Source organism: Schistocerca nitens, chromosome 1 (genome assembly GCF_023898315.1).
Source record: "Schistocerca nitens isolate TAMUIC-IGC-003100 chromosome 1, iqSchNite1.1, whole genome shotgun sequence".
Classification (NCBI taxonomy): Eukaryota; Metazoa; Arthropoda; class Insecta; order Orthoptera; family Acrididae; genus Schistocerca; species Schistocerca nitens.
The window spans coordinates 891,978,245-892,006,232 of NC_064614.1; the positions used below are offsets into that span (position 1 = coordinate 891,978,245).

Below are 27,988 nucleotides of genomic sequence, written 5' to 3' on the forward strand. Positions count from 1 at the left end.
CGGACAAGAAAAATCAGAGAGAGAGAAGCAAGTGGTATGGTGATGGGAAAGTTAAAAGTCCACCGCAGAGCGGCTAAAAGTGGGCGGTCCAACAATAGGTGGACGACCATCATTTGTGAGCCACAGCAACACCGAGGTGGGTCCTCACGATAGAGGAGGTAACCATGCATTAGCCGCATATGGCCAATGCGAAGCTGGCATAGAACAACTGATTCCCTGGGAGAGAACCTGTAGTGATTCAAGAATTTCTGTGTAAATTCTAGAACCACCCAGCCTTCTACCATCTCGAACACACGATATTCTAGATACGAGTGTGGGATGGTAAAATCCTACCTACTGCGCGTCACATGTTTGTGCGTGCAGGTTTAAAATCAGTCATGGGAAGAAAGTAGATGCGGCGGTCAAACGGCACCGACTAGTACCTGTGGGACAATCCACAGAGGTTTAAATGCATGTGTAAGGAAGAACCATGGAGTTTTTATGCCGCTCTGTGCTTATTGTGTCATTGACTATTGTTATGTGAAACAAGAACAGTTGAAAAAGTACTCTTGTAGACTCTTGACTCAGCCTTGGTAGAGGCAAGACGCAGTTTCTGATTCATTTTAAGAAAGTTATGGTTGTCAAGCCAACTTTCTTTTATCTGTAACTCACTTTGTTTCTAATGTTTGACGGTACAAGGTACTTACAGAAAGTTACATATGTATGTTGAAAATGTGAATTATATTGTGCATGAAAGTCAAATACATCATTGATTGACAAAACGTAAAGTTTGTATGTCTACTTTTGCACTTTAAGTTGTCACAACACGTTACAACAAGACAACCTGTGCGAAAAGACAAAAAAAAAAAAAAAAACAGGAATTTCCAGTCAAAAACAAGAAAAGAAGCTGTTTTGTGTTGCCATAGCAATCAAATATAATATGACAAGGGATTTACTCTGAGACGTTGGAATATGTTCAGGTATCTAATGGAGCAAAATTTGAATGAAAAATGGTGAAGACATGAAAAATTCACAATGATAAAACAGCAAAGAAGATTTTGACATATTTGTCTATGAAGAAATACTGCTTCAATCAAGAAGATGCAGTGCAGGGAGTATACAGCTCTCACACAAGTCGCGGGGATGCAGACGCGGAAACAAACTTGCATCCGACGCCGCCTGCACCAGCTGCTGTTCACCAGTGCTGACCTGCCTCCACACCCACACACCTAGGCTACGAGAATTTTACGCAGGGTGGGTGTAAACAAAACTTTATTACTTTAGTACAAAGTGGTACAAGATCTGCTGAGTGAACCTTATTTGTGTAGTTTTCATATTTAAAGTTAATTTTAAATGCTTACATGAGCTAAAGCATACAAGAGTATGGAAAACATACAACAGGTTGGGGAAACTCAAGACCCAGCTATGGCCATGAAAGTTAGCAAAGAAGTACCTGACTGGGCTGAGTTGGTAAATTTAATCAAAGCTCAGAGTGCGACTCTAAGTTTGGTAAATTCTCAATTAAATGCTCAAAGTGTGACTCCAAGCCCATTAAATACCCAGAGTGAAGCTTTAAATGCTCAGAATGTGACTAAGTAAAGAACTAGGTTTGTTAAAAGCCAAAGTCGACTCTCAAAGTACAGAATTTAGTAATCTATGCAAAGGCATGGGTGCTCTGAAGACTGAGTTCGACACTATAAGTACTAAAGTAGAAAATTTAAAAAAGGATTTAAAGAACGAGTTGACAAATTCTTTAACTTCTCATATAAATCATATGTTTACCGACCTTAGGCAGAAACAGAATGATACCTTTCAGGATTTATCAAAAAGGTTAGAACTTAACATAGAAAACAAATGTAATAATTTAGAATCAGAACTTATTGAAAAGTTAGGATCTTTTAAAAATGTGTACAATGTTAAATATAATGATGTAAGGCATGGGTTGTATACACTGCAAATGAGTGTAGATAAACAGAATGAGTAAATGCCAATCATTCAATCGCAAATTACAGGTATCAGTACATGGGTATGTTGTTGTTGTTGTGGTCTTCAGTCCTGAGACTGGTTTGATGCAGCTCTCCATGCTACTCTATCCTGTGCAAGCTTCATCATCTCCCAGTACCTACTGCAACCTACATCCTTCTGAATCTGCTTAGTGTATTCATCTCTTGGTCTCCCTCTACGATTTTTACCCTCCACACTGCCCTCCAATACTAAATTGGTGATCCCTTGATGCCTCAGAACATGTCCTACCAACCGATCCCTTCTTCTGGTCAAGTTGTGCCACAAACTTCTCTTCTCCCCAACCCTATTCAATACTTCCTCATTAGTTACGTGATCTACCCACCTAATCTTCAGCATTCTTCTGTAGCACCACATTTCGAAAGCTTCTATTCTCTTCTTGTCCAAACTATTTATCGTCCATGTTTCACTTCCATACATGGCTACACTCCATACAAATACTTTCAGAAATGACTTCCTGACACTTAAATCTATACTCGATGTTAACAAATTTCTCTTCTTTAGAAACGCTTTCCTTGCATTGCCAGTCTACATTTTATATCCTCTCTACTTCGACCATCATCAGTTACTTTGCTCCCCAAATAGCAAAACTCCTTTACTACTTTAAGTGTCTCATTTCCCAATCTAATTCTCTCAGCATCACCTGACTTAATTTGACTACATTCCATTATCCTCGTTTTGCTTTTGTTGATGTTCATCTTATATCCTCCTTTCAAGACAGTGTCTATTCCGTTCAACTGCTCTTCCAAGTCCTTTGCTGTCTCTGACAGAATTACAATGTCACTGGCGAACCTCAAAATTTTTATTTCTTCTCCATGGATTTTAATATCTACTCCAAATTTTTCTTTTGTTTCCTTTACTGCTTGCTCAATATACAGATTGAATAACATCGGGGAGAGGCTACAACCCTGTCTTACTCCCTTCCCAACAACTGCTTCCCTTTCGTGTCCCTCGACTCTCATAACTGCCATCTGGTTTCTGTACAAATTGTAAATAGCCTTTTGCTCCCTGTATTTTACCCCTGCCACCTTTAGAATTTGAAAGAGAGTATTCCAGTCAACATTGTCAAAAGCTTTCTCTAAGTCTACAAATGCTAGAAACGTAGGTTTGCCTTTCCTTAATCTTTCTTCTAAGATAAGTCGTAAGGTCAGTATTGCCTAACGTGTTCCAGTATTTCTACGGAATCCAAACTGATCTTCCCCGAGGTCGGCTTCTACTAGTTTTTCCATTCGTCTGTAAAGAATTCGTGTTAGTATTTTGCAGCTGTGGCTTATTAAACTGATTGTTCAGTAATTTTCACATCTGTCAACACCTGCTTTCTTTGGGATTGGAATTATTATATTCTTCTTGAAGTCTGAGGGTATTTCGCCTGTTTCATACATCTTGCTCACCATATGATAGAGTTTTGTCAGGACTGGCTCTCCCAAGGCCGTCAGTAGTTCCAATGGAATATTGTCTACTTCGGGGGCCTTGTTTCGACTCAGGTCTTTCAGTGCTCTGTCAAACTCTTCACGCAGTATCGTATCTCCCATTTCATCTTCATCTACATCCTCTTCCATTTCCATAATATTGTCCTCAAGTACACGGGTAGATAATGTAGAAAGGAATTTCAAAGAGAAAATAGCTGCGGAAAGACTTACCTTAGGGGGTAAAAGGGACAGGTATACACTCGCGCACACACACACACACACACACACACACACACACACACACACACACACACACACACACACCTATCCATCCGCACATATACAGACAGAAGCAGACACATGTAAAGGCAAAGAGTTTGGGCCTGATATTATAAATTTAATTAGTTTGGAGGAACAATTTGGGGAAATTATAGATCAAAAAGTTACCGAGAGAATAACATCTGGGAATGTATCGCCTATTCCTTCTTCTGTACTTAATGATACCAGGGAAGGTATGGACAACCTGTGGAAAGAGATTAAGCTTATCCAAAATAAAGTAGAAAAAAGGGTATCTTCACCTAACATTGTATTAACTAGTGAAGCTGTGACTGATTTACAATGGGGAGCTAATTCAGGGTCATCTAGACAATCCCCTAAGTTTAAGCCAGACAGAGAAGTACATCCGACCCATTTCTTAAAAAGATTTAACCAAGTTTTACCAAAAAATTGGGAAGATTCCAAGAAGATCGAATTTGCAGTGGGGTACCTTTTACGGGAAGCCTCAGAATGGTGTACAGTAAATATTGAGAATTTTTCTTCTTGGGAGGACTTTCAAAAGAAATTTAAGGAGAAATACTGGTCTGCCAGTGCTCAAGAAAAGTTGATATCAGATCCATGGGACCCAGGCGGAATCATCTGTCCCCCAGTTAATGGGGGAGTGACGACCGTCGGATCCCGAGTTGTTGTTTCTTCCAAAATAGTTTTCCTGCACAGCATTCCTTTAAAATCTAAAACTATCCTATAATATTACTGCTTTAAAAAAAACTGAATATGACCATAAAATAGAGACCAACTTGAGAGAATCACAGAAAAAAGTGACGTCTAGACAAAATAAACTGAATAAAGTAGTGTATTTGTAGAAAATGTAATATGATGTGACTAATTGAACAACTGTTATACCGAAGTGTATATCTTTTCTATTTGTATAGAGTATTTTATACCTTTTATGAGATGTGATATAGATGGGAGGGTTTGTATAAATTTTGAAAGGGGTGGGTATTGTAGCTAAAAGTTTGATTTACAAGAACAGATAATCATGACTAACACAAAACACACATCACACCTTTCAAACAACCCTCACAAACAAGTGTGCTGGATTCTTCTTCATTTGCCATTTCCATAGGGTTGTTAGAATTTCCTTTGGGGACCTCAAAGAATGAAGGTGGGACAAGTCCATTCTGTAGGAGATGATTTAATACCAAACCTCCTCTGGCGTCTCACTAAAGTACCCGAGAGGTAGGAATCCTGGGGAAGGAGTGTGGGAAGGGTTTCCTGTCTTTGGGGTTATCTTCTTTCTCTTCTGCGATCCTAGCAACCACATCTATTTTTCCTTTCTTACTTCTCATCTTGAGGACCTGTCTTATCTTTTCCCTCTTCCATATTCATAAACCTCTATTGCTGAGGTTCTTCCTTATTTCTGTGGTTACTAATAACCTACATCTTATCTTTAGATAAGAAGGCCGACGAATCAGACTACACGAACATACAGCCACATGTACACAAATATACACTTCTACTCAAACATTAAATTATATAAGACAAAGCCTGTCATGATGTGAGAACTGACAGGTGTTGTATGGGAAAAGGTGTGAGTATATAGGGGATTATGTGGACATATATGGGGAGTTATGACAGTTCTACGTTGAATATACATATATAAGGAGAGGTGCCCATACATAACGAACAACTACAAAATAGTAATGAGTCAGTGCAATAAAAACTTTGATGAACTGAAGGATAGGGGGATGTAAGTAGTATATATAGACACAATATCTATTACATTAAAAAATGAATGCGAAGTTTAAAATAGAACTATAACTTTACCAGAAGATGCTTAATTATGATATACATTATATTAGGGTAATGAACCGTGAGGCCTACTCAGAAAGGATAAGGGGGCGTACCCGGCATTCACTAAGTATAAAGGGCAGGCGTACCTACGTGGAGACAGGATGATCTGTGGCCTAAAAAACAGGGATGTTTATAAGGGGCGTACCTACCAGAATGGAAAGAGGAAGTGCTCTCATAAGGTCAACCCACAAGCAAAGAATAGGTGCTGATGCTAGGAGAACGGGAAAGTATCGTGACAAAAGTCACAAGCTTTATAGGAATTATTCTGGAAAGTGTAAATTCTATGAACAACTAGCATTATTATGTTTTTTGGAAGTAAATGAGGGTCAAAAGAACATTTTCATTTCGCCCAGAGTTCCTCCAAGCTACAACTAATGAAAATAGTACATACTAGGAAAAAGGTAGTACAAAAAGATAAGAATAGAAAATAGATTACTCATGTGTCATAAACACCCGAAGTTTTTTATTGAAAAAGGAAATAAAGAATAGATGAGAACTAACAATTCCTAAATATTAGTAAAGCTAACTAAAATAGAGAAAAAATGCTAATGTCTTAATAACAAAGTAAAATAAGAAAAGAACAGAGAAACAATAAGTGAAAGATTGTTCCAGAGAGGACAGAGAATTGTTATGGAAAGGAGTGATATGTATATAAACATACGTAAAAAAATGTATACTGTTAATATATGAAATGTTATTATGAATGATATTACTTGCATAATGATTATGTTAAAATATTGTGTGTTCGATCTGAGGGGGGAGGGGGGGGGGGATATGTAGTGATTCGAGAATTTCTGTGTAAATTCTAGAACCATTAAGCCTTCTACTGTCTCGACACAAGATATTCTAGGTACAAGTGTGGGATGGTAAAATCCTACCTACTGTGAATCACGTGTTTGTGTGTACAGTTTTAAAATCAATCGCGGAAAGAAAGTAGACGCAGTGGTCGAACGGCTCCGACAAGTACCTGTCGGGCAATCCATAGAGGTTTTAGTGCATGTGTAAGGAAGAACCATGGAGTTTTTATGCCACTCTGTGCTTATTGTGTCATTAACTATTGTTATGTGAAACAAGAACAGTTGAAAAAGTACTCTTATAGACTCTTGACTCAGCCTTGGTAGAGGCGAAATGTATTTTCTGATTCATTTTAAGAAAGTCATGGTAGTCAAGCCAACTTTCTTTTAACTGTAACTCATTTTGTTTCTAATGTTTGACGGTACGAGGTACTTACAGAAAGTTACATATGTATGCTGAAAGTGTGAATTATATTGTGCATGAAAGTCAAATACATCATTAACTGATGAAAAGGAAAGTTTGTATGTCTACTCATTTTATAAGCAGAAAAGGTTCAAAACTTCCTGTACCTAGCGCTATTCGAAGGAGAAGAAGTCAAGAGATTTTCCAGCAGCCGATTATCGCGTACAGAAGAGGGGCTGCAAAATCCCAAGTAAGTCACCTTGTAAAGAAGTGAAATGTGGTTTGGGGAAAAAAAAATCAGTATACCCCACACCCACACTCACACTTTAAGTCGTTAAAATGTTAGAAACTGCATGGAAAACTTCCACACATTCATAGTCTCCTTAATGACACGCAGTCTGTTGTGCGTACAGCTATGCCATTCTGTCTCCCAAAGCCGAAAAACCGTGTAGCATAAGACAGAACATAGGTGAGTTTCGGAGATGTCCGTCTTTTCGGAGATGTCTGTCTCCAGAAGTGGTTTCCGCGTAGCCTGTCAGCAAGTTCGTTGCCTGGGATTCTGGCGTGTCCTGGGATCCACACAAACACCACTGAATGACAAGACCGTTCCAGGGCATTGATGGACACCTGAATGGATGCTACCAAAGGATGGTGAGCGTAGCACTGGTCGATAGCTTATAGGCTGCTCAAGGAGTTAGTACACTGAGAAATGACTTGCCAGGGCAGGCGCCTATGTGCTCAAGAGCATGAGATATGGCAGCCAGCTCTGCAGTGAAAACACTGCAGCCATCTGGCAAGGAGTGCTGTTCAGTATGTCCTCCATGGACATACGCAAAGCCTACATGACCATCAGTCATCGAGCTGTCAGTGTAAACCACTTCATGGCCCAGGTACGTGTCGAGAATCAAGAGGAAGTGATAGGGGAGAGCCGCAGGGTTAACGGAGTCCTTAGGGCCATACAAAAGGTCCAGAAGAATCTGCGGCCTACGTGTTCACAATGGAGGTGTACGTGAATGGACCTCAAAAAGAGGTGGTAATGGGAAGGACTTCAGTTCAGACAGAAGTGGCCAAACGTGAACCACAACCGTAAGCCATGACCTGGTCTGCCGATGCGAGAGATGAACTGTCCTGGTTGGAAAAAGGAGATGGTAATTCGGATGCGCAGGAGAACTACAAACATGTGCAGCATAACTGGCGAGCAGTTGTGCACGCCGGCCTCCACCAGGACACTGGTCACCGGACTTGTTCTAAAAGCTCCCTTCGCTAGGTGAACGCCACAGTGATGCACTGGTTTGAGTAAACACAATGCTGAGGGCACCGCCGAACAGTAAACCAAACTCCCAAGGTCTAGGTGGGGTTGAACAAGGGCTCTGTACAGCTGCAGCAGCTTAGAGCAATCTACACCCCAGTTGGTGTTGCTCAGGCAGCTGAGGGCATTGAGGTGCAGCAGCACTCCCCCTAAAGCTGACAAAGGTGAAGTAGCCAGGTCAATTGGAGGTTGAAAAACAGCCCTAAGAATTGATATGTCTCCACTACAGTGAGTAGATCATTATTAAGGTAGTAAAGTTCTGGTTCTGGATGAATGGTACGACGCCAACAGAAGTGCATGACACACGACTTCACAGTTGAAAACTGGAAGCCGTGTGCTAGAGCCCATGACTGCACCTTGTGAATGGCTTCCTGTAGGCGCCGCTCAGCAACACCAATACTGGAGGAGGAGTACAAAATGCAGAAGTCTTCCGCATACAAAGAAGGTGAGACCAACAGCCCTATAGCTGCTACTAGAGCGTTAATAGCCACTAAAAATAGAGAGAGACACTAAATAAGGACCCCTGCAGAATGCCATTCTCCTGAATACAGGGGGAACTATGGGAGGCACCAACTTGAACATGGAAAGTACCGAGCAACAGGAAAGTTCGGATAAAAATTGGGAGCGGGCCCCAGAGACCCCACTCATACAATATGGCAAGGACACGATGGTGCCAGGTCATGTTGTATGCTTTACATAAGTCAAAAAAAGATGGCAACCAGATGCTGGCATCTGGAGAAGGCCATTTGAATGGCAATCTCGAGGGGGACAAGATTATCAGTGATGGAGCGACCCCGGTGGAAGCTGCCCTGATATGGAGCAAGTAGGCCACGTGACTCCAGGACCCAACCCAACCTCCGACACACCATACACTCCAGCAGCTTACAGAGAAAGTTTGTGAGGCTGATGGGCTGGTAGCTACCCACACCAAGTGTGTTTTGACCAGGTTTAAGCAATGGAATGAGGGTGCTCTCCCACCACTGCGATGGAAAGACGCCATCACACCAGATCCAGTTGAAAATGAGGAGATGTAGCTTGTAGTCAGAAGAGAGATGTTTAATCATCTGACTGTGGCTACGATGCAGCACAGGAGCTGTGTCGGGGCAATGTGCAAGGGCGCTAAGAAGTTCCCACTCTGTAAATAAGGCGTTATAGGGTTCACTGTGGCGTGTAGTGAATGAGAGGACTTTCCTTTCCATCCACCGTTTGAGTGTGTGAAAGGCTGGGGTGTAGTATTCTGACACAGAGGCTTGAGCATAGTGCTCAGCAAAGTGCTTGGCAATCGTGTTTGCGTCGGTAGACAACACGCCATTGATGCTAATGCCAGGGATATTTGTTAGAGTCTGGTACCCTAAAAGACATCTGATCTTCCTCCAGACTAGGGAAGGTGACGTATGGCACCCAATGGTTGACACATACCTCTCCCAACACTCTTGTTTCCATCATTTTATAAGCTGGCGAACGCGGGCACGGAGTCGCTTTAAGGCTATTAGCTGCTCTGGGAAGGGTGCCGCTTAAACTGCTGTAGAGCTCACTGACGCTCTTTAATTGTCTCAGCGACTTCCGGCAATAAACAATGGACTGTCTGTCGCCAGGGGCACCCTTAAGAACGAGGGATCGCGTTTTCCGCCGCAGAAACAATCGTTGCAGTGACCTGTTCAAAGACAACATCGATGGCACCATATGTGGGAGATTCAGTGGTGACATCAGAGGTGAGGGCTTCCCATACTGCCTTGTTTAAAGCCCATCTGAGGAGGCATACGTGGGAGTGGTCACTACCACACAGGTAGTCATGTGCTCTCCAGTGGATAGATGGGAGAAAGCCAGGAGTACAAAATGAGAGAGCAATTGCCGAATATGTGCCACAATGAAATGTGTGGGGGGCACCTGTATTTAAGAGGCAGAGGTCGAGTTGTGACAAAAAATTTTCGAACTCGCTACCTCAGCCAGTAAGCATGGCGCCACCCCACAAGGGGTTATGCTCATTAAAACCTTCCAAAAGCAGCTAAGGTTTAGAGAGATGATCAATCAGTGCAGCCAATACGTTCAGGGGTACTGCACCATCTGGAGGAAGATATACACTGTAGACAGTTATTTCCTGCATCGTCCTTATCCTGACAGCCACAGCTTCAAGAGGGGTTAGAAGGGGCACAGGTTCACTACATACTGAATTCAGGACATATACGCAAACTCCACCTGACACTATTACAGTTGCTGTGGTTCCTTTAATATCCCATAAAGCCATGGAGGGTAGGGGGTCCGCATTGCTGGGAAACAGGTTTCCTGGGGAGCAATGCAGAAAGCAAGTATAAAGCTTAACAGTTGCTGTAGCTCAGCCAGGTGGTGGAAAAAAATGCCGCAACTCCACTGGTGGATTATGTGATCGTGAAACTGGGAAGGTATGAAACACTCAATGAGGCAGTCTACACCTTAGGGTCACTTGCTGCCACCACATGAATACCTGTGTGATGGACATCCATTGTGTCTTAGGGCCCAGCAAGATCTATGTCCTCAGCGGATGCCATAATCTCCACCTCATCCTCAGACACAGGGCTTGTAGGTAGTGGTGGTGTGGGTGCCACCACAGTGCCTTGGTTTTTGGGGGTCTTTTTATTTTTAGGTTTCTCTTGCTGCTCCTTAGGTTTGTCCGGCTGGGAGGGCTTCACTGATTCAGTCTCAGGGACTGAGGAGGACTGTGAAACAGTAGGCTGTGCAGAGAGGGAGATGCCCCCAACCATCAAGGGAGTAGGTGGAATCTGACGGCTCTGAGAGCCAACTGTATGTGGCGGAATGGAACATGGTAGACCCATTGTCATAGCACATGATGTAGCCTCTCATATTTTCTCTTAGCCTCATTGTATGTCAGTTGGTCCAGGGTCTTGTATTCCACAATTTTTCTTTCATTCTGGAGAATCCTGCAGTCTGGCAAGCAAGGTAAATGGTGCTCTTCGCAGTTGACACAGATGGGGGTGGGGCACAAGGAATACTGGGATGTGAAGGACATCCACAATCCCAACAGGTGACACTGGAAGTACAGCGGGAAGACGTATGGCCAAACTTCCAGCACTTAAAGCAGGAGGGATGTATGGCTTTATGTCACAGCGGTAAACCATCACCTTGACCTTATTGGTTAATGTGTCACCCTCGAAGGCCAAGATGAAGGTGCCGGTGGCAACCTGATTATCCCTCGGACACCGGTGGACATGCAATACGAAATGGAATTGGCGCGAAGTTCATCGTCAGACTGCATAAGAAGGTCCCTGTGAAATATGATACCCTGGACCATATTTAAGCTCTTATGTGGCATGATGGAAACAGTAATGTTCAACAGCTTGTCGTGGGGGGGAGGGGGGGGGGGCGAGGGTGGGGGGGACGATTTTGAATTACTACGCTTCATGGCATGACATCCGTGCAGGGGCACCCCACCTCATGGGCGCCACCCGAGCTGCAGCAATGGCCACCTGGTTGGATGGCCACTGTGGGGAGTCCCAATGCCCCAGGGTGACGAGCATCTACTCCTGTGCTTATGTGATAAGTTAACGGTGCAGGCATCATCAGCAGAGCGATCCCTGGGGTCAGGGGGCTACAACCAACAGGGTACATGGTGGCCCCACCACAATGGACTGGCTACCATGCTGGATATCAGGAGCAAACATGCTCAGAAGTCCATTGTCATTGACAATGCAGAATGCAATACTGCACAGAGGATGGTGGAAAATGCACCCAGGAGGGTGACCTTGCCCAAAATCTGGAGAATGAGTGGAAGTGCAGATCCATGTCGACCAAGGATGCGAGAGGCCTCAGCACATGATGGACACTATGCACTGTGTAAGGCACCCTACCCCAATTGGCTCGCTCTTCGGGAGAATACTGAAAAATGGATGTCAAACACTACAGTGGACCATCAGATAAAGGCCAAAATGTGAGAGACTCCTTTTAGTCACCTCTTCCAACAGGCAGGAATACCTTGGGCCTATTCTAACCCCAGACCTGCAGGAGGGACCCCAGTCGGTGTGGCCTAGGCATCGAATAATATTAAGGTGCTGCCAGTATTTGTTGTTAAGCTGACGAAGATAGGGAAGCCAAGTTAAACGGGCACTGAATACCAGTCCTAAGAAAATGTTGTGTGACTAGGGCCTCCCGTCGGGCAGACTGTTCGCCTGGTGCAAGTCTTTCAATTTGACTTCGGAGACTTGCACGTTGATGGGGATGAAATTATGATTATTAGGACAACACAACACCCAGTCCCTGAGCAGAGAAAATCTCCACACCAGCCGGGAATCAAACCCGGGCACTTGGATTGACATTCTGTCACGCTGACCACTCAGCTACCGGGGGCGGACAATACCAGTCCTAAAAAGCAGTAAGTCTCCACTACATCTAGTAGTTGGTCATTGAGGTGAAGTTCTGGATGGGGATGGACAGTATGATGGCAACATAAGTGCATGACGCACGTTTTGGAAGCCGAAAACTGAAAGCCGCATTCAGCCACAACAATAGAAGAGGAGCAAAAGCAAATACAAAAATCACCAGCATATAGGAGGGGAGATCCTGAGTATCCTACTGCTAATGCGAGACCATTGACAGCAATTAAAAAAAGAGTCGGACACTGAGGAAAGCGCCTTGTGGGACCCCATTTTCTTGTATATGGGGTGCGCTATGGGAATCACTGACGCGAACTCTGAAAACATGGAGCGGCAAAAGGTTCTGAATAAAAATCGGGAGCAGGCTCCAGAGTCCCCACTCATACAGAGTAGCGATGATGTAGTGTCGCCATGTGATATTGTACGCCTTTGTCAGGCCAAAAAGGATAGCAATCAGGTGTTGATGCCAGGAAAAGGCAGATCGAATGGCAGACTCCAGGTGCACCAAGTTGTCGAGGGTGGAGTGTCCTTGACAGAAACCACCTTGGGACAGAGCCAGAAGGCTCCGACACTCAAAGAGCCAACTCAACCGCTGGTTCACCATACACTCAAGTAGCTTGCGCAGAACATTGGTGTGGCTGACAGGACGATACCTATCAACATCTAGTGGGTTCTTATGAGGCATTAGCACTGGGACAATGATACTTTCCCACCATTGAAACAGGAATTCATCATCGCTACAGATGCAGTTGAAGATGGCGAGGAGGTGGCACTGGGAATCTGTTGACAGATGTACCAGTGTTTGTGAATAGATGCGGACGGGGCCAGATGATGTGTCGGCAAGGGCACTGAGAAATTCCCTTTCACTGAAAAGAGCTCAGGGTGGTGTAGAGCAAAAAAGAGGTGTTGTCGTTCCCCCCTCCGTTTGCGGAGACAAAAGGTGGGGTGGTAATTCTCAGACATGGACATATGAGAATAATGCTCAGCAAGACTCTCTGTGATTACATCTGGATTTGTAGATACAGCTCCATTTGTGGAAATTCCAGGTAGACTGAGGTTTGTGTTACAATGGTGGAGACATAGTGTTCCTAGCATTCCTGCTTCCTTTGCTTGATGAGGAGCAGAACCTGGGCATGAAGCTGTTTGAAGGCATTAAGGTTCTCCATGGAGGGGTGGTGCTTATGATGATGGAGTCTATGGTCTCTAATGGCCACAGCAATTTCCAGTGACCACCAAGGCACTGACTTCCACTGGGGGAAACCAGAGGAACAAAGGATTGCCGATTCAGCTGCGGCAATAATGGTAGTAGTGATGGTGCGAATCACCTCATCGATGTTGGCACGCAACAGAGATTCAATGATGGTAGTGGATGTGAAAGTGTCCCAGTCAGCCTTGGGAAGAGCCCACCTGGGCAAGCATCGAGATGAGGGGTGCTGGGGTAGGGATAGGAAGCGTAAAAAGTGGTCATTACCATACAAGTCTTCATGTGCTCTCCAGTGAATAGATGGGAGAAGGCCACGACTACAAACCAAGAGATCAATGGCCAAATAGGTCCCATATGCCACACTGAAATGCGTGGGGGCACCTGTATTTAGGAGGCAAAGGTCGAGTTGAGTTAGTAGGTCCTGAACGTCTTTGCCACAGCTACTAACCTTGGTTCCATCCCACAATGGATTATGGGCATTAAAATCACCCAGAAGGAGAATAGGCTGGGGGGGGGGGGGTTGCGAAATGAGTGCAGCGAATATGTGGGGTGTTGCATCACCATCTGGATGTAGGTAGATGTTATAGATGGTAATTTCCTGTGTTGTCCTCACCCTAACAACCACAACTACTAAAAGTGTTTGAAGGGGCACAGGTTTGCTACAGACAGAGGTAAGGACGAAGACAGAAACTCCACCTGACTGTCTGTCATAGGCAGTAAGGTTTTTGTAGTACTCCCGATAGCCACAAAGGGCGGGGGTCCACATTGCGAGAAACCAGGTTTCTGGAAGGGCAATGCAAAAAGCAGGTGTAACACTTAAAAGTTGACTTAACACAGCCATTTGAGAGAAGAAGCCACCACAGTTCCACTGGAGAATGACGCTTTCTGTCATCTGGGGAGGCATGAAGTAACCAAGGAGGCAAATTAGGCCTCAGCATCACCTACCACCACGGTTGAATGTTGGCATCCAGTACCAATGCATCTGAGGCGTTGTCGAGATCTATGTCCTCAGGGGACACCAGAATCTCCACCTCATCCTTGGACGCAGAGCCGTGCGGGAGTGCTGGTGTGGGGGCCACTGTAAGCTCCCATTTCTCAGTAGACTACTACTTTGGTGGTTTGTCCTCTCACTGCTCCTTAGCGGCTTTCTGGGGGGCTTCTCGGAAGTAGCTTCAGGGACAGAGGAAGACCATGAAGCCCTCCAATCAGCAGCCACTGGCTCTTTCAGCAACTGGCTGGTGTCCACTTGACCACTGGGGAGTGGGGGGAGGGGGGACCATGGAAGGTAGAGTCCCAAGTGACCCCTTCAATTAAGAGGAGTTGGAGGAGGCTGTTTCTTCTCTGGCTGGGGGGAGGGGACCAATGTATCCGGCATTTGGGGGAGCAATGCTACCAAAGTAGAAGCTTTGGGAGCAACAGAAGACGACTTGCCCCCAGCCAGCTGGAGGGGGATGGAAGATGGGCGGCCCTAAGGGCCCACTGGAGTACCCTCAGATGATGGCGTCATCGATGGTGATGCCATCGTGGTGGCAGCATAGGAAGATAGCATTTGAAAAGGATTTAGACTTTCATATTTGAGTTTAGCCTCACAGTAAGACAGCTTGTACTCCATAATTTTCCACTCCTTTTTGAGTACCGGGAGGACATGTGCACGGGGAGGATATGTGCCCAAATTTCCAGCACTTAAAGCACCGCATAGGTAAAGGACATAAGCTTTGATGTCACAGCAGTACATCACCACCTTGACATTTTCAGGTAATGAATCACTCTCAAAAGCCAAGATGAAGGCAACAGTAGAACCCCTATTATCTTTGGGGCTCCTGTAAACATGCCAGACAAAATGAACACCCCACTGTTCTAAACTGGCACGTAGTTCATCATCAGACTGCAACAGGAGATCATGATGAAAAATAATTCCCTGGATCATGTTGAGGTTTTTATGGGGAGTGACCAAAACAGGAATATCTCCCAGCTGGGTGAGAGATGCTGTCTGAATCACATCTGACCCACTGCGCATTTTGGACAGTGCTGTCACTTCCCCAAACTTATCCTCCAGGTGCTCAACAAAAAACAGAGGCTTCGTATCGAGAAAGGAGTTCCCATCAGTTCTGCTGCACACTAAGTAATGAAGCAAATATGAATCCTGTGTTTCTGAGGCCCTCCATTCCTCCCAAGGTGTTGCTAGGGATGGGAACAATTTTGGGTCATACCTGTCAGCATTGAAATCAACCTTCCCTTTCTTAAGAGACTGCTGGGGCCATTTGGTCCTCAGCAAAAGATGACTTGGTCCACTTCACTGCTGGTCACACACCCTGATGCCACCCACTCTGATCAGGGGCTCTCCTCACATGCACCATCCAGCCACAGCTAAGGCCACCAGGCATGATGGCCTTTGCCAGGGTCCTGATGCCCCAGGAAGACAGGCATACGTGGGGAGTTTACAACTCAGGCATCAGCAGTGCAACCCCTGTGTTGTCAGGTTGCTACCACCAAATGAGTACATGACAGCCCCACCACAACGTACTGGGTATTGTGCTGGACATTGGTTGCAGAGAAATCCAATACTGTCATACGGGCGAAAGAGGACAGGAGACAAGGGAATTAGATGACATACGCTGGAAGATGTCCTCACCCAAATAGTTGAATTGTAGGTGGAGATACAAAGCCACGACAAGAAAATGTACAGGAGATCGATTCTAATGAGACTAAGGATAACTAGTGCACCACGTAAGGTGACCTTCCCCAAATGGCCCACACTTCTGTAGAATTTGGGAAGTGGGAGGTCAAACAATAAAATGGGACCTGAACTTATAGGGCCGAAAATTGGGAGACTCCTTTTAGTCACCTCTTATGACAGGCAGGAATACCTTGAGCCTATTCTAACCCCTGGACTCGCAGGGTGGTGATAGTGGTGGGGGGAATCTAATAAGGTTGTTACAAGTTCTGAACCGTATCCTTTTACACACCACCAGAGTCAGAAGCTGCAGTGGCAGACTGCTATAGAAAACTTTGACAATATTGCAATTAAATATCCTCATAATGTTATTGTAATAGCTGGATACTTCAATTTTTCATCTACAGAATGGGAGAATTATGGGATTAAAACTGGTGTAAAGAGAGATTGTTCTGAATGTGTTGTCTGGAAATGTCTTCAAGCAAGCACTTAGAAAACTGACTAATGAGAACAACACCTTAAACCTTATAGTAACTACAAACCCACAGTTTTTGAAATAGTGTAGAGGAGGGCATAAGTGATCATAATGCTGTAAATACATCATTCACTATGGGTCTTACAGCCCATCTGGCTAGCCGTGCTTAAAGTGTTGTTTCCCGAGCGGGAAGGCATGCCGATCCCCGGCATGAATCCGCCCAGTGGATTAGTATCGAGGTCTGGTGTGCCGGCCAGCCTGTGGATGGTTTTTAAGGCCATTTTCCATCTACCTCGGCAAATGCAGGCTGGTTCCCCTTATTCCACCTCAGTTACACTCTGCCAGCGATTGCTGTGCAAACACCATTCCCACACATGCGTACACCATAATTACTCTACCACGCAAACATTTAGGGTTACGCAAGTCTGGTATAAGACAGTGCCAAGAGTGTGCCAAGACTACCACATTTCTGGCATTACCCATCACCACAGACAATACAGTGGCGAATGGGTTTCACATAATGACCAATAGCAGCGGCATTTTCATAGAGTTGTCATTGCTAACACACAAGCAACACTACATGATATAACTGCAGAAATCAATGTGGCACATACAACGAATTAGATTAGATTTACTTTCATTCCAATTGATCAGTAGTGAGGAGATCCTCCAGGATGTAGAACATGCCAGAAAAACAATAATACATGACAAATATTTACAACTGAAACAAAAAAGCTAATGTACCTTCCACAGGTCCCAAGTGGAATGATCGTCTTTTTTTTTTAATGAACACTATATGAAAGAATCATTTTACAAACACTAATGCACTGAATTTAAAATAAAAAAGTTGTTTTTTTATTTATAAGGTAATAAACATGTAATAAAACTACTATAATACTTATTTACAATGAACAGATTACTGCACTGAAATGGTGCGGAAGTTAGATTGTACTTTTACACACACACACACACACACACACACACACACACACACACAAATCAGTTGGTTCTACTGAGAAATTCATCAATGGAGTAGAAGGAGTTGGCCACCAATAAATCCTTTAGGCTTCTCTTAAACTGAATTTCATTGGTTGTTAAGCTTTTTATGGCTGCTGACAAGTTATTGAAAATGTGTGTTCCTGAATAATGTGCACCTTTTTGTACAAGAGTAAGTGACTTTAAATCCTTGTGAGGATTATTCTTATTTCCAGTATTGATTCCATGAATTGAGCTGTTGGTTTGAAAAAGTCATATATTTTTAATGACAAATTTCATTAAGGAATAAATATATTGGGAAACAGCAGTTAGTTTCCCTAGTTCCCTAAACAGGCTTATGCAGGATGTTCTTGAGTTCACACTACATATAACTCTTACTGCACGTTTTTGTGCCCGGAAAACTTAAGCTTGGCTTGATGAATTACCCCAAAAAATAATACCATATGACATTATGGAATGAAAGTAAGCATAGTATGCCAGCTTTTTCATTTTTATAACCCCTATGTCCACCAACACAATTCACATTGCAAATAGAGATTTGTTAAGACGCTTCAGCAGTTCTGTGGTGTGCTCCTCCCAGTTGAATTTATTATCAAGCTGTAATTCCAAGAGTTTAACACTGTCCACTTCTTCTATCTGCTTGTCATCGTATGTTAGGCATATACTTGTGGGACACGCCTTACAAGTTCTGAACTGCATGTAGTGTGTTTTTTTCAAAGTTTAGTGACAAAGAATTGGCTAGGAACCAGTGATTAATGTCCACAAATATTTTATTAGCTGATCTTTCTAAGACTATGCTTGATTTGCTATTTATTGCAATGTTTGTATCATCAGCAAACAATACAAAATTGGCATCTGGTAATGTTACTGACGGAAGGTCATTGATAACACAAGAAAAAGTAAGGGCCCTAAAATGGAACCTTGTGGGACCCCACATGTAATTAGTTCCCAGTTGGATGATGCCTGATAGCATAATACATGTCTCTTTCCTAATAACACCCTTTGTTTCCTGCCAAAGATATAAGATTTGAACCATTTTGCAACATTTCCTGTTACACCATAATATTCTAATTTACTTAAAAGGATACTGTGATTTACACAGTCAAATGCCTTTGACAGATCACAAAATATATCAGTTGCTGCAATTTTTTGTCTAATAAATTGAGCATATTTTCACTGTAAGTGCAGAAAGGCTTCTCAATATCAGAACCCTTTAGAAATCCGAACTGCGACTTTGACAGTACATTATTTGAGATATGATGGTTATAAAGCCAACCGTACATTACTTTTTCTAACATTTTTGAGAATGCTGGCAAAAGTGAAATTGGACGGAAATTTGATGCTATTTCTTTATTTCCCGTCTTAAACAGTGGCTTAACTTTAGCATATTTCAACCATTCAGGAAATATTCCACTGATAAACAATTGGTTACACAGATAGCTTAATATGTTATTTAACTCAGAATCACATTCTTTAATTAACTTTGTTGATATTTCATCATACCCACTAGATGTTTTTGATTTTAAAGATTTTATGATGGAAATTATTTCTGCTGGGGTAGTGAGGGTCAAATTCATATTATGTAAGTCCCTGAAATGTCTGGTCTGTGGCATTCCATAGCAGCATCTACAGAACCTGACAACCCCATCATTTCAGTAACAGTTATAAAATGTTTGTTAAAAAGTTCTGCATCACTATAAACACCTTTCACCAATGTTTCATTTACTCTTAATGCTATTTGTCCCTCTTCATGTCTGGTTCTACCAGTCTCCTCCTTTACTACCAGGTGTACCGGTATGAAATGAGCACTTTTTTTTGTGAAAATGAAACACTATTTTGAATTGAAACGTAAAAACATGTTATTCAAAGTACTGACCATTGCTTTCTATACATTTTGACCACCTTTCTGGTTATTGGTGGACACCACGCCAATAGAAATGTTCGTCTTTCGAAGCAAACCAATCAGACACCCAATTTTTGACTTCTTCGTAGGAATCGAAGTGTTCCTCAGCCAATGTGTGTCCCACTGATGAAAACAAATGGTAGTCGGAAGGGGCCAAGTCTAGTGAACACGGCGGGTGTGGTAGCAGCTCCCAGCCAAGTGTTTTGATTGTATCCTGAACCAGTTTTGCTTTGTGAGCAGGCGCATTGTCGTGTAAAAAAATTACTTTGCCATGTCTTCTGGCCCATTCTGGTCTTTTTTCGATCAATGCATAGTTCAATTTGATCATTTGTTATGTGTAGTAATTAGTATTCACAGTTTCACTGGATTTTAGAAGCTCATGATACACCACACCTTTCTGATCCCACCAAACACAGAGCATTGTCTTCTTGCCAAATCAATCTGGTTTTGCAGTCGATGTTGATGGTTGTCCCGGATTAACCCATGATTTTTCCCATTTAGGATTCTTAAATAAATCCATTTTTCACCGCCAGTAATAATTCGATGCAAAATTGATTTTCTTTCATGTCTTTGAAGCAAAATTTGACAAATGGTTTTTTGGTTTTCCATCTGTCTTTCATTCAATTCATGTGGCACCCATTTTCCACACTTTTGGATCTTTCTCACAGCTTTCAAACGGTCAGAAATTGTTTGTTGTGCAACATTTAGCATTGCTGCCATTTGCTTCTGACTCAAAGTATCATCTTCATCCAACATTGCTTGCAATATTGCTTTTTTGGTGGTCTTCCAAGTTCTTCATTTCTTGCATCAAAATCATTATTTCTGAACTGTTGAAACCATCTTTTGCATGTTGCTTCTGATAGAGCATGATCACCATATGCCTCAACAAGTATTCGATGCAACTGTGCAGCACTTTTTTTCAAATGAAAAACAAAAAATTAATGCTTTCTGCAAATCATCACTTTCTGGTGCAAAATTCGACATTGTTAACACGATGAAAACATATGATGTTGTCTGTTCCATAACTTTATGTATACTAAATAACTTTGACAGATGTCATACCAACAAAACTAAACAAAAAAAAAAAAAAATTAAGGCTCGTTCACAACAAATGTTTCCTATCGACACAATTGTATCTTTCTGCTCATTTCATACCGGTTCACCTGGTATATCCCATATTGTCTTTATTTTGTTATCTGATATGACTTTTCTCCCTGTAATATATTTGCTTTGATGTGCGTATTATAGTCTAATATTTTGAAGTATTTCTTGTAATGTGCTACAGCATCAACATCAGAACTGTTTCAAATTGACAGATACAGTTTTCTTTTTGTTTTACAAGATACCCCTATTCCTTGAGTAATCCATGGTTTCTTTGTAGACTTTGCTCTACCCTCGGTTAGTTTTGGGGGAAAACAGTGTTCAAATAAGGTAAGATTTTACTAGCAAAAGTGTTATATTTTTATATTTTTCATTCATGCCATGAGCACTGTAAATATCGTTCCAGTGAATGTCTGAGGAGTGTCCTAAAATAATCAATTTTTGGCTTACTGATTACCCTCTTGAGCTCAGATTTAATTGTTTTTATATCCTGTTCAGTAGTAACATTTAAGAGAAGGAACTGCATGTCATTGTCTGAGAGGCCATTGACTATTGGTTTTGTAATATAATTTTGTTCATTGGACTTTTCGATAAAGATATTATTAATGGCTGTTTGTGAGCAATTGGCTACCCTAGTGGGAAACTTTACAGTGTGAATGATGTTGAACAATACTGTTACGAATTCAAATAAGTTCTTATTGGGAGGGTCTTTAAGGAAATCTACATTGAAATCACCAGCAACCACTATTGTTTCTGGTTGTTAAATGGGCCAGTACAGCTTCAAGGTGGTTTATGAACAGATTTAAGTTACCTGCAGGTGCTCGATACACCCTTAAAAAATTCTACTTCTGCTGCACATGCTTCCATATGCTGTTCTAGGCAAAATTTATGAATGTCAATGTTCTTAAATTAATGACAGTTCCTGATGAATGTGGCAACTCCTCCTTTCTCCATTTCTGCTCTACAAAAGTGAGATGCCAACTTAAGCCCTGTAACACTTAAAAGTTCTATACCAGTGGTCAAATGATGTTCAGAGAGGCAGGTTATGTCAGCTGGGTTTGAAGACTCTAATTTATCTATGTAGATAATTAATTCATTAACTTTATTTCTCAGTCCTTGAATATTTATTTCTCAGTCCTTGAATATTCTGATGCAATAAAGATAGCTGACATTTCACACTGACTAAGTTAAAATTGGGTAGAGTTGGAATATCTGCTGACTGTTGAAAATTCTTAACCAACAGCTGTTCATGCTGATGTAATAAGCTAGAATTATGTTTTTTGGTTTCTTTCTCAAACTGAAGGTTTGTCTCAGTCCTAACATCTCTTAATTTTTTTTTTCTGTCCTCCCTACCCTAAAAAAGGGTCTTTTCTGAACCCTATAACCACTGATATTTTATCACTCATGACGGTGCCTCCCCCCTTTAACTTTCCTGCTATTTTCCCAGCCAGTTTACCCTTCCCTTTTGAGGTGAAGGCCATGCCTAGTATAATCCCCCCTATTGAGAGAATCAACAGGAATCACACCAATGTGTGACCCTGCACCCAACATAAGCAGCCATTCCAACTCCAAATTAACTCTCTTGAAAGAAGAGTTCAAATGAGGTCAGTCATAGTGCCCAGGAACAGATACAAACTCAACACTAGTATGCTTCGATGCTGATGCAATCTTTGCCCGGTCACACTCTATACTGTTCCCAGGATCTCTGTCAATACTATTACCAGCCCCACCCACTATAATGACAGTGTCTTCCTTAATGAAATCTTTGCAAAGTGATCCTAAATCCTCTGTCACCTGCTCCAGACCAGCACTAGATTTAAAAAAAAATTGGTGACCTGGTATTCTGATCCTAGTTCATCCTGCAAAAGTTTGCCAACATCTCTTCCATGGGAACAGCCCAACAACAACACTTTCTTTCTCTTTACTGAGTTCCCTACATTCTTACTTTTCAATTTGCTGCCGTGTCTACAACTGCAACTGCTAGAGGCTCATCAGCTCCTAACTGAAGCAACAGGTCAAATCTATTTTCTACATTCACCATGAAGCTGTCAGACGAAGTTCTAGGCCTGCTCCTCCTGTTGCTTGTTGCCACTTCCCACCTCTCTTTACCCTTCTCCCTCTTTAATCTGTCAAGATCTCCCGTGGCCTTGTCTAACTCAGCCTGAAGGATGGCAATTTTTCTCCCCTTGTTCTAGTATCTTCCTATCTCTACTACATATCCTACAAAACCACTGATGAGTCTCATTTACTTCCCCGATTCCCACGCCACTACAGTCACCTACATGGAAAAAACTACAGCACCCGTCACACCAAAGCCCTGACCTAAAAATTCTACGGCAACTCAAACACTTTTCACTCATGATAAACATAATAGTTTATTAAGAATAAGTCAGTTAAATTAGAGATAAACACGAAAATTTGGGTCCACAAAATTGGCCTACACGCGACTGTGTGTAAACAAAACAAAAAAAAACAGTGCAAAGTTTCTGAAACAACAACTTAAACTTTACACTACTTTCCGGAAATGTGAGTTAAATAATGAAGAGGTATGCTACAGTTAAATTGCTGAAGAGAGCAAACAACAACTAAACAAAATTCTATAGATTTGCTGCGGCAAAACATAAACAGAAAATACGACTGTATGATCTTTTTGCGTTTTCTGCTATATTACGTAAAGAAAAATGAAACCTTTAATGGTACGCTTAAAAGGCACACCAATACACCTATTACCACGTAATCAGTACTAAACTATTTATTTTTATAATTTAAAATGACTTATCTTTACGAGAACACCAAAACTCGCGCTAGTCGCCTGGCTGCAGGGCTGCCAACGAATGTATCCCTGGCTATAGCAGCAGACAACGGGTGACACAAGTACCTTTGATAACAGCATGACATCACCTATAGCACCTCTCCTTGGCTTATGACCATATCAGTTGGACCCTAGATGATTGGAAAACTGTGGCCTGGTGAGATGAGTCTGGATTTCAGTTGGTATAAGCGGGTGGTAAGGTTCAAATGTGGCACAGACCCTAAGAAGCCATGAACTCAAATTGTCAACATGCTACTGTGCAGGCTGGTGGTGGCTCCATACAGGTGAAAGCTCTGTTTACATGAAATGGACTGGTTCACCTGGTCCAACTGGACCAATCATTGACTGGAAATGGTTACATTCAGCTACTTGAAGGCCATTTGCAGCCATTCATGGACTTTTAAGTTCCCAAACAAGGATGTCATGTCACACCCAACATGAATTCCATCGAACATTTATGTAACTTAAATGAGAGGTCATTTTGGGCACATCATCCTGCACTCCCAATACTTTTGCAATTATGGATGGCTATCGAGGCAGCACACCTCAATATTTCTGCAGGGGACTTCCAACGACCTGTTGAGTCCATGTCACGTCGAGATGTTGCACTACGCTGGACAAAAGGAGGTCTGACATGATTTTAGGAGGTATTCCATGACTTTTGACACCTCAGTGTATATAGAAGTAATATTAGGAGCTATCTAAAGCAGAGTGACCACATAAAATAAAATGCCAGGCTGGGATTCATTGGGAAATATAAAGTAAATGTAATTTATTCACGAAAGAAGTGGCTCACAAAATAATTGCAAGACTAATTCTTGAATATTGCTCACTAGTCTTGAAACCTGACAGGTTTGGGCAATAGGAGGGAGAGGGAATGGAGGGGGAGAAGGACAGAAAGGGAAGGGGGAGGAGGAGAGGGAGGGGGAATGTGAAAGGGGGAAGGTGTAGAGAAGGAGGGATGAAGAAGATCAGTGCATTTCCCTGGGGGTTGTTTAGCCAGTGTGACAGTGTTAAGGAGACACTCAAAAAACTCCAGTGGCTGATGCTGCAAAAGAAGCATTATGCATCATGGTGAGGTTTACATTTGAAATTCCAATAGTGTACATTACAAACAGAGACAGGCAACAAATTACTTCATCCCAAATATATTTCGTGAAATGACCACAACAAGAAATTCAAAGAAATTAGAGCTCTTATGAAGTTCTACCATAATCGTTCTCCCCATGCCGCATTTGACAATATAATAGAGAAGGGGAAATAATATAGCATCACCATAACTATCCTCCAGCACAAATAGGAAGCTGGCTCGTGGGATGCAGATGTTATGTTAGTTGTGCATTATTTCATAGATAATTTACAAAATATCAGACACATCATCTTAACTAAAAAAAGAAACATTTCTCTCTTTTAAATTGACTAATTCATGCATACAGTAATATGACCTCATGTACACCTACATTAACATGCTGCACTGTTAATCTTGATACAAATGGCTCAGAGCATAATGGGACTTAACATCTGAGGTCATCAATACACTAGAACTTAGAAGTACTTAAACCTAACTAACCTAAGGACATCACAGACATCCATGCCCAAGGCAGGATTTAAACCTGCGACCGTATCAGTCACGCAGTTCCAGACTGAAGTGCCTAGAACCGCTCGGCCACACTGGCCGGCAATCTTGATACATTTTTTACACATATTCATGAACAAGTGAACAATAACTAACAAAAAATACTTTTACCCTATTCACCTACTTGTACATCCTTGCTCTGGAGACCTCTGTAGCAATAATTAGGTTTTAAGAGGAGGAGGAGATTAGTATCCTGTCATTAGAGACAGAGCACAAGCTTGGATTAGGGAAGGATGGGGAAGGAAATTGGCCGTGCCCTTTCAAACGAACCATCCCAACATTTGTATGAAGCAATTTAGGGAAATCATGGAAAACCTAAATCACAATGGTCAGATGTGGGTTTAAACAATTATTTGATCCTCCCCCCCTCCCCCCAATTACATTAACATACAGAGTGCTGGAAGAATGAATAGTTTAAGTGTATGTGGGCTCCGTAATTGGTCTAATCTTGATTTTGCTATCACTAAAGCAGTAACAAGTAGGAGGTTGTACTGTACTCCTAGATTCATCACTTAATGTTGGACCGTGAAACTTATTAAACAGCCTTCAGGGGTAATTTGTGTCTATCATCAATCATTTGCCAGTTCAGCTCTTTCAGCATCTCAGTGATGTTCTCCCATGGGTCAAACAAACCTGAACAATTCATGCTGCCCTTCTTGGTATATGTTCAATATCCCTGTTAATTACATTTCATAAGTGTCCTTAACGCTAGACCAGTGTTCTAGGATGGGTCGCACGAGTGTCTTTTAAGCAATATACTTTGTAGACAGATTGCATTTTCCTAGTATCCTACCAATGAACCAAAGTGTGCCATCAGTTTTGCCTACAACTGAATCTACAGACTGATCCATTTCACATCCCTACAAATTGTTACACCCAGGTATTTGTTTGAGTTGAATGATTTCAATGACAACTCATTAATACTGTTGTCATACGACACTACATTTCTGCATTTTGAGTAGTTCACAATATTACAGTCCCACACATGCAAAGCATGTTGCCAGTCTTTGCACGACTTTGAAACCTTATGAAGATGTGACAGAATATTTTTGCAACTTTCTTCAGAGTGTACTTCATTGTAGATAATGTATCATAAGGAAACAATCGAAATTACTTGTAGTATGAAATTACAATGGAATCCAGACCATTAGTTGCTTACAGGCATTGATAAATATCAATGAGGACAGCTGAAAATGTGTGCCCCGATTGGGACTCGAACCTGCTTACATGGCAGATGCTCTATCTGACTGAGCCTGCTTACATGGCAGATGCTCTATCCGACTGAGCCTGCTTACATGGCAGATGCTCTATCCGACTGAGCCTGCTTACATGGCAGATGCTCTATCCGACTGAGCCTGCTTACATGGCAGATGCTCTATCCGACTGAGCCTGCTTACATGGCAGATGCTCTATCCGACTGAGCCTGCTTACATGGCAGATGCTCTATCCAACTGAGCCACTGAGGCCATGTCCGAAAGAACAGATACCATCTTCATATAGATAAGGCATACCAGCCAATGAGCTTCTTTTGTGCGAATGCACTCACAATGCCCGAATTCTTACGGGAATCGGTAGACTGACTGCCACGAGTAATTTGTATAGTGGGCAGGGGCAGTACAAATGTAGTATGTGGACAGTAAGTTGTAAGTGAGGGTCTCACAGGGATTGTGCCAGAGATAAGTGCCTGCAGTTGCACTATTATCTGTGTTCTCGGTGGCTCAGTCGGTTAGAGCATCTGCCAAGTAAGCAGGAGATCCCGGGTTCAAGTCCCGGTCGGAGCTCACATTTTCAACTGTCCCTGTTGATATTTATCAATGCCTGTAGGCAACTAATGATCTGGATTTCATTGTAATTTCATTCTTCGAGAGCTGTAAGATCACTAATGGTATCTGTTCTTTCGGACAAGTTTGAAAGAACAGATGCCGTCTTCATATACTTGTAATATTGTAATATTGTCCGTCAGTTCATTAAAATACCACATGAACAACAAGGGTCCCAACATACTTCCCTGGGGGACATCTGCTGATGACTCTCCAATGAAGATAACATGCTCCATCCTCCATACCAAAAAATCCTCTGTCCTGTCGCTAACTTCCCACGATATCCTATATAACCATATTTTTGATAATAAGTGTACATGTGGTACTCGGTCAAATGCTTTTTAGAAGTTGAGAAATACTGTATCGACCTGACTACCTTGGTCCACAGCATTCAACATGCCATGTAAGAAAAGTGCGAGTTGGATTACACATGAGTGATGTTTTCAGAATCCAGATACCACATTATATTTGAGCTCTGAATATGATCTAAGATTCTACAACAAATGGATATAATGGTAGGTTTGTAGATCACTTCTGCTCCCTTCTTGTAGACAGATGTGCTTTCTCCCACCCAATGGGAACAGTTTTTGTTTGAGTGATCTATTGCATTTTACACTGAAAGAGCGGCTGAGTCAGGCATGAATTTGGTATAAAATCTGATACAGATTCCACTGGGTCCTGGAGGTTTGTTCAATTTTAATGATTTCAGCTGTTTCCCAATGCCACAGCACTAACATCTATTTCACTCACCTTTGCAGAGGTACAAGAAATAAGTTGGTGCAAAACTCCTGAATTTTCTTTGTAAAGGAACATTTGAAAACTAAGTTCAGCACTTCTGCTTTTGGTTAGCTACGATCAGTTCCATTTCCCATCTTGTCCATCAGTATCTCGACATTTAATTTGAATATACTAACAGTCTTTACATTTTGGTCAAAATTTCTTTTAGGTTATGTGAGA

General features: G+C 42.2%; 1 protein-coding gene and 1 non-coding gene across 2 annotated transcripts in view; one reads left to right on the forward strand and one right to left on the reverse strand.

Annotated features, from left to right (window-relative positions):
- The window catches only part of LOC126191961 (probable RNA-binding protein 19), a 130,574-nt gene that overhangs the window by 91,761 nt on the left and 10,825 nt on the right, over positions 1-27,988 (reverse strand). The gene's annotated exons all lie outside the window — the stretch shown is intronic.
- On the forward strand, positions 26,918-26,992 carry Trnat-agu (transfer RNA threonine (anticodon AGU)). The gene has a single exon. It is a non-coding gene; the product is annotated as a tRNA-Thr (tRNA).